This window comes from Sus scrofa, chromosome 9 (genome assembly GCF_000003025.6).
Source record: "Sus scrofa isolate TJ Tabasco breed Duroc chromosome 9, Sscrofa11.1, whole genome shotgun sequence".
NCBI lineage: Eukaryota > Metazoa > Chordata > Mammalia > Artiodactyla > Suidae > Sus > Sus scrofa.
This window is the reverse complement of record NC_010451.4, coordinates 17924708-17937298: the sequence shown is the minus strand read 5'-3', so window position 1 is coordinate 17937298 and position 12591 is coordinate 17924708. Positions and strand designations below refer to the sequence as shown.

Genomic DNA, 12591 nt, shown 5'->3' with positions numbered 1-12591 from the left:
GTGGTTGTGGTATAGGCCAGCAGCTGTAGCTCTGATTCAGCCCCAGCCTGGGAACCTCCATATGCCGTGGGTACAGCCCTAAAAAGCAAAAAAAAAAGAAAGAAAAAAGAAGGAAAGGAAAGAATAAAAGTAATGTTTGAAATCATAATGTGATTATCAATTATAAATGCCATTTTAATTATTAAAATCAAATTCCAGGTAGAGAAGTGAGACTAGAGACGGGTTTGGTGAGAACTAACTAGGCAAGGCACTTGAGATGAATTAGTTATTCTAGTTAAGAACTTCAAGAGTTCAGAGGAGGGAGAAATTTATTGAATAGGAAGGAGGCAGAACCAAAGGGCCTACTGAAGTCCCATAAGTAGGACTCAGAAATAGGAAGAAAAGGCCTCCCCTTCCTCCCAACCCTCTGTCTCCATGTTTCAGTGACATCCTGTGTTCTTTTGATCTTGTCTTCATGAATATTTTCCTTAACGGATTGTGAGTTCCTTGAGGATGGTGGTGTGTCTTGATTGCAACTGCATCGCAGGGTCTAACCCAGTGCTAGGCACACAGAGGTGTTTGTGAGGAGTGGATATATTAGTGAATGAAAGCACTTGAAGAAACATTCCCTGAGGGGAAGGGAAAGCCTTTAAAGGTTTATTCCAGGTCTTTCCCTGAAATCTCAGATGATTTTTTGAAGTTGCCTCTGCCACCTGTGAGCCAACATATTGCCTCAGTTCTCCAGGGGAAGTGTTGTTTGAAAGAGAGAAAACCAAGATGCAGAGCTTCTAAGAGAATGACTGAGGTATGGATTGGTGGAGGGTACCCCAAGGTTTATTCTGGAAGAAGCTCTTTCCAGACTGCATATCCGCTGTGCTTTTGGAATGTCAGGACCCACCTGCACATCAGCAAAGCAGGAAAAAGAAAAGACCCCCTTTCTGCAGTCCCCAGGCCTCAGAGAGGCTTCTGGAGAAACAGCCTCCAGGGATCCTTTTTGTTGGGAGCACCTCTTGTCCTGAGATCTCCAAGGATAAGACAAATCACTCTGAAAGCCAGAGAAGTCAAATAGTGCATCCAAAGCGATACAATGAAATGAAAACCTGGATATGTGGTCTCTCTCTCTTTTTTTTTAAGGCCACACCCATGGCATATGGAGGTTCCCCAGGCTAGGGGTTGAATCGGAGCTACAGATGCTGGCCTACACCACAGCCACAGCAACGCTAGATTTGAGCCGTGTCTGCAGCCTACACCACAGCTCACAGAAATGCCGGATCCTTTAATCCACTGAGTGAGGCCAGGGATTGAATCCACATCCTCATGGATACTAGTTGGGTTTGTTACCACTGTGCCACAATGGGAACTCCAGCCTCTCTTTTCTTAGACACTTTTTTCCTGCTACTCTATTTTCATGTACTGAGAACAAATAGCGCTTTCAGAATGAGGTCTGATACTCAGTCTGAATCACCTTGACCTTGTTAAAAGCAGAATGCTTAGGTATCATCAGTCTAGTAGTACTACATGATAACAAGGATGATAAGTCACTGTTCCTGGATAGTTGCTTTATGATTTACGGAGGGATTTTATGGTTTTAAGTTTCAAAGCAATCTTGACACAGAAAAGGGATGCACCCTTATGTATAATACTCACTTTCACAAAGAAACTGAGCCACAGAGAAATTAAATAGTGCCTCCAAAATGATAAAACTAAATGGGAACCTAGATATTTAGCTTCTCTTATACATTCTCTCAATTATTTTCATATACTGTGGCCTATGGCCCTGGCTAGTACTCCAAGATACGAGTAACATAGCGACTGGGGTTATTCCCTGAGATTCCACAAGATGGCAGTAAAAGATTTTGCATAGATCAGTGACGTCTGGCCTGTTTGCTGAGGTTTTGTACTATTGATTTTATTTGTATTAAAATTGTTTCTAATGCTAGGCTTTTGAAGTATAATTCAGAGAATAAAAAGTGAATTAAAATATGAAAGTAACATTTATGGCTTTGTTGCCTTTTTTTTTTTCTCCTTTTATTGAGAGTACCATTTTTCAAAGTAACAAAGCACCGAGAATCAGCCAGGAGCCCTGTTGAGCCAAGATTGCTTGAGAAAAGCTCAAAATGAAAAATATTGCTCCTTCTTGAACATAAACTGATCGATGACTCTCATGCTTGAAGGAGAGAAAAAGAGGGGTCAGTGAAGGGCCAATAGTTAATCTCCCATATAATTTAATTGCTTGTTATTTTTGCTCTGTTCAAAATCCACCCTGAAGGGAAATGTTCCTGACGGACCCGCTGAAAACAAGGCTGTGATCCAAACTGTAGAAACATTTATTGCCTGTATCTCTTGGATTGCATGTGCAACAGAAACTGCACTAAGCTGTGACCAATTTGTCATGTATTTTTATCATTCCCACAGATTTATGATGGAATTCAATAGAGCAGAAACTCTATTTTTCTTTCACTTTTTTAATCCACCTCCGTGATCAGCATAAATGGGTATGAGGTAGTTAGTGGTGTTAGTTAGACATCACAGAAAAGCGCACTCTCTGTATCAAGAACAAATATAACAGAGTGTTTGTTAGCATCTCCTTTATGTTCTAGACAGTGCTTACAGTTCAAAAAGATGCCATGTTTGCATCAAACATGTAGCATTTTAAAACAAGCATCATAGACCTCTGGTTTTAAAATCTTTAGGGCACTCGCCATGCCGCCCAGCTTTCTCTCTTCCCAGCTGTCCCCCACCCCTCTGCTTCCAGACCTTGCTTCTCTAATCTCATATTACCTTCCCATTCATGGTCATTTCTCATTAAAAATACAGCTCCTTTCACCTAATGTAGCTCATCATTGTATTTTCTAAACTCATTTTCATTCCCCTGAGAAAAAGATCTGATACTTACTATTAAGGTAATACTCTTTCATTCCCTTACTGACATCCACTTAAAGCTTCTGTTAGGAAATATGACATCCCACTCCCTTCATTTCTCCACCAATCCCTGTCTCTAGGAAACTTGATAGAGGTTGTCAGGGCCTGTGTGACCTTGTTCTCCAGGATGTGCTGAACCCTAAGCCATGTGTCATGTCCACAAGACTCTTTGTAGTCTAAGAGAAGCATGAGTAGGTCACACAGAGTGAAGAAAAAAAGTACAGAGAGACAGGGGAACTTCATAGAGGAGGCAAAGCCTGATGGGTGATTCCTGAGAAATGAGAGGCCCCTGAGACCCTCCCTGCGACAAGTCTAAGACAAACCACCTTTTCATCAGGCCACAAAGGAAGAGCCTCAAGTCCAGTGCAGAGGTGAAAAGCTGGGGGTGCCTGAGAATTCTGAAGAATCCAAATCAGCAAGCCAGGAGATGTAGGAGACTTGTCAGGCCTCTGACCTGGACTGAGGAATTTGGGCACTAGGCTAGGGTGGAAAAAGTGAATAGCTCCCAAGGCAGCCCCTCAATGCCCCCTGACCGTCCCCCTCCTTCCAACACCTGCACAGTGAGAGGATGGAAATTCAGGACGTCAGAAGTCCCTTCCAGCTCCTACATTCTAGGAATGTATGTATTTGAAAAGTGCTGAAGGTTTCAAACAATTAATCTATGACTAATAACTAAAGATTTTCCTCTAAATAATCATAATTTTTAAAAACTGAAAAGTTGGGAGTTCCCGTTGTGGCTCAGTGGAAATGAGCCCGACTAGTATCCATGAAAATGCAGTTCAATCCCTGGCATCCTCAGTAGGTTAAGGATCCGGTGCTGCCATGAGCTGTAGTATAGGCTGCATACACAGTTTAGATCCACGTTGTTGTGGCTGTGGTTGTGGCTGGCAGCTGCAGGTCCGATTCAATCCCTAGCCTGGGAACTTCCATGTGCCACAGGTACAGCCCTTAAAAAAGCAAAACAAAACAAAAAAAAACAAAAACTGAAAAGTCAAAGGCATGCCTTCATGCTTTTTCAGAGTCTACTGGTTATCGTTTAACCATGAATATAAAGCCAAAATTCCTCAGTACAGCTTTTTTTTAGCTTGTCCAGCCTCATCTCTAAAACCCCCTTCTTCCTCCATTACCTGCCCTTATTTAATCCTTCAAACCCTCTCCCCTCTCCTCCCTTTCTCCTGAATAACTCTCTTCTACTCATCCTTTAGATCTCGGATTACTTGTTACACTCTGTAGACACCCTCTTTCACGATCTCCACCCCAGCCTCTCAACACACACACAGAAGTGCCCCCAGGCTGGGGATCCCCTTAATGGACTCATTTACCCAGTACTCGCCCTATTGCAGCACTTACCCCGCTAACATGTGATGACATATTTGACACTGCGTTTTCCTCCCTAGATTGTAAGCCAGGACCACATCTCTCTTGTTTGCCTGACACATGATAGCTCTCCTATAAATATTTCACGAAAGAATGAGATTAACTTCTTTTTTTTTTTTTTTTTTTTTTTTTTTGCTTTTTAGGGCCACACCCATGGCATATGGAGGTTCCCAGCCTAGGGGTCCATCGGAGCTATAGCTGCCAGCTGCAGCCACAGCAACACCAGATCCTTGCCGCATCTGCAAGCTACACCGCTGCTCACAGCAATGCCGGGTCCTTAACCCACTGATCCAGGCCAGGGATCGAACCTGCATCTCCATGGATCCTAGTCAGGTTCGTGAACCACTGAGCCATGAAGGAAACTCCCTAAAGTTGATTATTTTTAAATCAATAGATTCTGAGTGAAGACCTAGTAAAATAATGCATGGCATTGTATATCCATATTGTGCTGGATACAATGTTAGACACAGTCCCTATACGTTGACTCCCTAAGGATTACAGCTGACAGGAATGCGTGTAACCTAACAGTATTTGAAGAATGTCTTAAGACTGTGCCTAGCATCTTAAAAATATAATTGTAAAAATTGTAGTTATGTCTTCCATTTACCAACCACTAGAGGGCATGAAAGCCAACCCAAAACATCTTTTTAAAGGGAAAAAAAGAATTATAAATATATATTCCTTGTTAAAATCTGGACAGATGATCTTATGTTTGGGATAGTTAAAGCCTTTAGTTTCTGTGATTATGGGTTTAGCAAGTTATAATTACCTTTCTGATGTGATATTAAAACCTAGATTATCTGAGATAATAACATCATCTCACATTTTGCACATTATCTCATTTCAACCTCCCACAGCATTGGCAGAGAATATATTCTTTTCCCATTTTCCAATGAAAAAAACAACTGAGGTTCAAGAGGTGTTAATCTAGTAAGTATCCATGAGAAAGCAAACTGCTTTAAATACCTGTTGAGTGCTTACATTTACCACACATACACATACAAGGACTGTCTGTCTTTGTAAGGCAGACAGTCTGGGAGAATACAGTTCTCAAAATTAATTGCACCAATTTAGAAAGGAGACATATGGCAGCAGCTCCTTAGCTGGTGATCTTGTGGCTTTAGGTGACCTCAAGATAGCCATCTGGGAATTCCCGTCATGGTTCAGTGGTTAACGAACCCAACTAGCATCCATAAGGACGTGGGTTCAATCCTGGCCTCGCTCAGTGGGTTAAGGATCTGGCGTTGCCATGAGCTGTGCAGGTCAGAGATGAGTCTCGAATCCTGCGTTGCTGTGGCTGTGGCATAGGCTAGCAGTTACAGCTCCGATTTGACCCTCTAGCCTAGGAATCTCCATGCGCGCCAGGTGCAGCCCTAAAAAGACAAAAGGCAAAAAATAAAATAAAATAAAATAAAATAAAATAAGATAGCCAAAGATAGCCATCTGATGATGATGTCAAAACATTTACCTAGAATGTATTCACAGAAATATGATGCTGGCACCGAGAAAGGGGACAAGCTTCTGGCCTTCACATTGATTAGACCCTTCCTAGGGTTATATGTTCCATTCTAGTTGCTGCATGTTTATAAAGGAATCAAGAAGCAACACAAGAGGATGAACGTACAAGATATGTTAGAGGGCGAAAGAGAAACCGGGATATCTTGAAAAAAGTGAGATCAGGGGAGATGGCGTTAGACATAGACATGCTTAAGCTTCTTGGCTCTGGAATCAGAAAGTGTGGGCATGACTTGGCATCCACACTACAAATAGAAAATGAGTAATTCCAGGGACCTGGGTTGGCTTATTACACATGGAATATGTGGAAGCCAACATGGGTTCATAAAACAGTCACTCCAGGATTCCCTTGCTAGAGAAGAAGCCCCTTGACTGCCTTAATTTGAGCAGATGGGAGAAGTCCTTCCGTAAGCCTGAATGAGGTCCTGGTGGAGGTCTCCCCACCACCACCCTGCACCCCACGTGGTGGGCATGGCCCTGCACAGTAACAAGATGAGGGGATGTTAAATTTTCAGAGACTTCCTGCTTCCCACTCAATGAGCCAGTCTCCCGTCTCTTCCTCCACCTCTTGCGTAAGCAGACATGAGCTGGTCCCAGGGAGCCCTAAGGGCCAGCTGGAGAGTGGGCACTGCAGGGACAGATTTTCTTCACCTGGGGATGGCTTAGTGTCCCCTGCAGGCAGCCCGCATCCCGCTGCCCTTCGCCCCCTTTGCCCATGAATTTATAATGAATTTTACTTCCAAGGAGGTCATTCATCAGAATAAATTCTCCGTTATAGGAACTGAATCAGTCGACATGGGCTATGCCTTCACCATTTTTTGCTAAGGCTTGAGAGATGAATTTGCCTTGGTGGATGTTGACAGAGGCAAACAGGAGAGTGAGACCATAGATCTTAAACATGGCAGTCGTTTTATGAAAATGCCCACTGTTGTTTCCAGCAAGATTATCTTGCCACTGCAAACTCCAGCTGAATGATTATCATGGCAGGTACACACCAGGAAAAAGGAGACACATCCCTTAATCTGTTGAAACCAGACTACCTTTAATGATTTCCCATACTACCCAATACAGTCCCCATGGCAAACTGTTTCTTGTTTCTAAACCGGTGAATGTCTTACATAGCCTGGCAATTGAATGAATTTCCCCAGCACTGTGTTATAAGTGGCTGTAACCTGGACATTGCCCAATTTCCCTTCCTTGACGGGGCAGAACCTTGATATCCACTCAAACAGCTGTCATGGGTGGATGATGGAGAGCTTGGAGACTCAAGTGTTCCTGGGGGGGGGGGGTGGAGTTCACATTGCTGGTGGCCCCCTGAAGGATCTGAATCAGATATAGGAACGGATAAAGATCATGAGCGTGGGAAAATGTTCAATGCCTGTGAGATTATTAGAATGCAGAGGTAGTACAGGTGACCCCAGAACAACACGGGTTTGAACTTTGCAGGTCCACTCGTACGTGAATTTTTTTCACTAGTAAATACTGCAGTATTGCACTATCTACACACAGCAGATTGAATCCTTGGATGCAAAACCATGGATAAGGAGGAACTACCTATATGGAGGGCCTGACCGTTTGCTATAGGTGGATTTTCAGCTTCACCGAGTGCTAGGACCCCTCACCCCCACAGTGTTCAAGGGTTAACTATTTCTCGGGCCACTGGCCTCGCTGTAGCTGATTTCACCCAAAGGATCTGGAAGGCTCGTGGAAGAGCACATCCAGTTTTCACCACCATGAAGGACCTCTACGGAAGAAGTGCTCCTCAGTATCCCAGGAGCCCTGGGAGGGAATGGTATGATAGACCTTATAAAGGGAAAGCTGTCCCTTGACAAGGAAACCCCTTGAAAATTAAAAAAAAAAAAAAGGTGCAGAAACCACCTAAAAACTTCAGAAGGACCTCAAGCGCTCAAGCTTTTTAAAACTACATCCTAAAGCTATTGAAGAAGAGACAGTAGGTATGGGACTGTATATGTTAAACCTATAAATAAGCCTGAACCCTAAAAGCTGGAAACAGGAAAGTGGGTAGTGTGCCCCCCCGTTTATTTAGCCCTCCAGCTCTTTTATTTAGCATCCAGATGTCAGATGATACTTATTTTTCTACAATCCTAAGAAATTGCATCAAAGGAGGTGTTTTTGGTGCCTCCAATGTATGAGCACTTATCTTCTATATATATGTACCTGCCATTTGGTTCAAAAGAATCTATGAGGTAGGTGTTTATTGTGTTATAGAAATTCTTATCCTAGCCTGGGGGAAAAAAAAAAGAAACAAATCCTAATTCTTTTAGGTACATACTAATTATTTTGTTCTGGCCAGCTTATACCTCTGTTCAATTATATAGCATAAAAAAGTTGTAACTGCTTCTGTAATGTAAAAATAAGAGTATATACACAGAGAGGAAAAAGTAGATCTGGATTCTGACTCTAGGTGGACTTGGGCAATTTACTTCTTGGCCTCAGTTTCCTCATTGACAAAATGCTGATTGCGTCTACCTACAGGGCTGTTAGGGAGAAGAATCAAAATAATGCATGTGTGTTTAGCATCACACTTGGCACATGATAGGGTCTAATAAATGCTGGCTGTTTCTTTGTTGCTGTGTTGTTAAAGCATTTGCAAAGCCTTTCTGTAGAAATGAATATTGACTTATTTATGTTGCCCCAGAAAATGTATCATAATCCAAAGAGACAGTAGCTAGAAAAAAGAGTTGTGAATCTGACAGGTTTGTTTTCAAATCCTGTTTCTACCACATAATGCCTAGGTATCTTAAACAGATCACTCAGCTCAGAGTCTCCCTTTTCTCATATTATGAAGCATTTGCTGCAGCCCTTCCCTGTGCTGAGGAAGAGGCAGGGGGAGGTGGGTGGTAAGCGTGATAGGGTTTCATTTCGCTAATGGTAGGTAGTCAGCAGGGTTCAGCTGACCAACCATATGGCTTGGGAGAAAGTATTCCTGCAAGGGATAGACTTTTTTATGAAATCTCCAAGGATCCTATCAAGAATATTTGTTTCTATTCTTGAAAATGGTGGAAATAAAATTTGTTCTCACATTCAAGTTTTCTTCATCTGTTGCGTCATAAGCTTGTCCTCATGTGGCCATTCCTTTGAAATTATTTCCCTTGGAATAGCATTTGGCTGTTAAAGTTGACTAGATTCCTTTATTTCCCAAAGAGCAAAAAGAGGGATAAATGTTGGCTTTGCAACCAGAAAGATGTTTAAACCCAGCTTGAGAACTAGCTGGTTAAACTAGCTATGAGAACTTTCGACATTTTCTTAGTCTCCCTAAACTAAGTCATCCCATCTGCAAGATAGGACTCATTCCTACCTCAAAGGATTAGTATGGGACTTAAATATGCCAGGATTTAGAACACTCAGCATGGTGCCTGACAAGAGGGGGTAGTAGGTGGTCCTGTCTTCTTTGGCAGTAACACTAGCAGTGCCAGTGTTCACAGCTCTGTGAGCCAGCCTCGAACTGCTCTAAAGGCAATGGACACTGGCCTTCTGGTGACCATCCCATCTCAGCCCCGTGACACTGCCCCTGCCAGGTGAAAGTTGACCTCTGAACCATTTCCCACAATTTTGATCCATGAACTCTCTCCCTCTTCACACTCTGTGTGTACTTAGGATTCTAGGGTCCTCACACTCTTTCTGTCCTCCCTCAGTGAAAAGCTATTTTTGAAAAAAATCAGATGCAGCAGTTCACACTGAAGTTGCATGTCAGGGAAAAGGCAAAGCTTTATCGCAATGATAGCGAGATTTTAATAGTATTAGAAACTTAAAGCCAAAGCAATGAATCTCAAATGGTGGAATTAAAGAATTCCCAATATCCTCTATGAGGAAAGAATTTCAGAAGCATGGTAGAGTCTTTCATAGCATCAATACATTTTACATTTCAAAGGTGACTGCATAAGGCTGTAACCTCTCTGATATCAAACCTAAGTCTTAATTTTTATTGATTCCAATAGATGGCACAGCCTCTGACACATTATAGGCATTCAATAAATGTAGCCTTGACAGTCTAAGGCTGTGTCAGATGTATAAATATATTTCTTAGCCCACACATTACTCCTAGACACATACATAATCCATTTTACAAAACACTTGGGAGGAGGGAGTAGAAGAAATAAAACTACTTGTCTTTGCTTTAGGTTTGAGGATAGAGGAAGTAAATTCCCTTTACTTTCTAAGGAGAATTTCATCGAAGAAGTAGGATTTGAACTTGTCTTCCCAAGGCTAGGGTGACAGGATGACATGTGGCTACTGAGAAGATAGAGTAACCCCATCCCAGCAGACGGCATAGATGAAGTTCAAAAGCTACTAGTAGCCAGTGCTGATGACAACACTGGAAGCACTTGTCTCAATAGCTGCTTTTGGAAACCTGTACCCCAGCATACATTTTCCTATCTTCATTTTAGTTTCCTCTGAACATTTTAAACACTTCTCCTCCCACACATCCTCTCCCACTTCTCCTACGTACTCCCAATCCTCTGTCTCTAGTACATAGAGGGGGGGAAAAAGGGTCTCTCTCTTTTGCTGTTATACTAAATTTCCTCTAATATTTTTTGCTCAGTAATGTATCACAGTCAGAATTACTTTCAGCTCCTTAGTTGACAGTCCTAATGCCATTCTCTTAAAATAGTCAAAGATCTGCTCTTTTCCTTAATATCCAACAACATGTATGGATTTTTTAATGTCCCTTCCCCCACTGCCTGAGGCTGAAATTTTTCACAAAATCCAACTCAAATTTGAACCTTCTGAAACTACTCTGGAAAAGCTGATTTATTTTACCCCAAAGAATCCAATTTTTAAATTTCACATGCCATTCATCTTAAAAAGCACAGAATTGAAATTTTCTTTTGGTGGTATCAGTAGTGGTATTATGTGAACCATATAAAATTGCCATTTTTGTAGGTCAAGTCAAATATTCCCAATTTTGTATGGTTCAGATTAATACAGACTCATATTTCTCTAGTACCCTTAGAATCCTCATAGATGTCTTGGTCTTAGAACTCTTGAGCAGAGGTTCCAGCCACAGATGATAGTATTTAAAGAGTCTGGAGAAGGTTCAGATCAAAAAAGCTGCCCCTGTTGGTTTACTCATTTAAAAAATATATCAAACAAAGCCAGTGTATTTTCCAGCTTCCCATGTTGAAAATAACAGCCGCCATTAATTGAGTAGGTTATTATATGTATCATTTATTCAGTCAATATGATTCTGTAACTTTTTTGAAGTAGATATTCCCATCATGACTTGGTAGATGTGAAAGTGAAGTCTCAGAGCAGGTCACTTGCTTGGGATCAGACAGCGCATAAGAGACAGTGCCAAAATTCCAACCCTAAATCTTCTGGACAAAACCCATACCCTTGTCCCTCTTTTGCACTGCCCCCTGTGGATGAAGGAAGAGGGAGGGAGACAGAGAGGAAGGGAAACAATTCTTCAAAGTGAAATATCCCGTTATTATCAGCACTTAATGGTATGGATACATGTCGAGTTCTCTGCATGGAAACTTAAACTTTCTACAATTAGGTCTTTGAGATGAAATCTTATAAAGTAGGAGATCCTCTTATAGACCCTGAGCTCCTCAAAAAGAGGTTGTATCTAAGCGATCTTGGTATCCCGGGGACATGGCATTGGACCTGAAACATAGCTAAGTCCCAAAGAAGTGCTTCTAGAATATTCAAGTAAGTAAATACATGAATGACTTTTAAAATTGAGGGAGGCAAAATAGGTACACAGATCTTTGCAGAATCAAACATCTTACAGTATATATGTGTATATATATATTTTTGAACCACATGACTGGATCACAGTTACAACTCTGAATGAGACTTCATGGACTACCTCACACAATATTTGTTTATTTAATAAATGGAGGGACTAAAGCACAAAATTCCAAAGGAAATGAAGGAGCCAGAGCCACATCTACTGAGCATTCTTTAAAATACACTTATGCCTGGATTTTGCCATCTAATGGGACATAAAAGCACTAATCTAAAACAGTGAATTATCTAACCTATTTATCTTTTGATACATAGGGTACATATGTGAATATACATATACATACAAATAAATAATTGCAGAACAATTCACTTTCTTTAAGGAAATAACATTAATAAACATCAGTATTAGCAAGGAATTTATAGATGGCAGAAAGCCAAATACAAGCTTTTTGCTTTGAGAACCCTACCCATTTACTAATCCTAAAATGAATTAGTGCTGCAGAAAGGAAATTTACATGGCCAGACACCCATAAACCAGCAAACAGAAAACCAAAAGCTCAGTTTTCATACATAAGTAGATACTTTTATGCACATGATCCTGAAAACCACATTGTACAATCACACATACTTTTCCTTAGGGATTTATGCTTTTGCGCACATTTATTTTGTCTCCTATTCATCGAGGGGAAAAAAACACACCTTTTCCCTAGTTTCCCTGACTTTCTCATTATACCCGATTTTTAAGGAGATGCGATATTTAGAACTGATACATTCCCAGCAAACGTATGGCATGCATGCATAATCTAATCTAACATTCATCATTTCCCATCAGTCATTTCACGTGTCTGCAGTGTGACTCTTCCCCAAGGGCTTCTTTAACCCTGTATTTGTTTTATCTGAAGTTCAAACTGAAATTGTATCAGCACAGTGATGTTTTCATGCTTTTAAGAGGCATGAGTTGTTGACAAAGGATGGGTAAGAAATAAAAGTTACCATACCACAGAAAAGAAAATCATGGACTTGGAAAGTAGACTTGTGGCTGCCCGACGGGAGAGGGAGGGAGTGGGAGGGATCGGGAGCTTG

At 41.4% G+C, this 12591-nt stretch overlaps 1 protein-coding gene and 1 pseudogene across 17 annotated transcripts in view; both read left to right on the top strand.

Moving 5' to 3' along the window:
- Positions 1-12591, top strand: part of DLG2 (discs large MAGUK scaffold protein 2) — a 1971427-nt gene that overhangs the window by 1610119 nt on the left and 348717 nt on the right. The gene's annotated exons all lie outside the window — the stretch shown is intronic.
- LOC110262215 lies at positions 5596-12557 on the top strand (annotated as a pseudogene).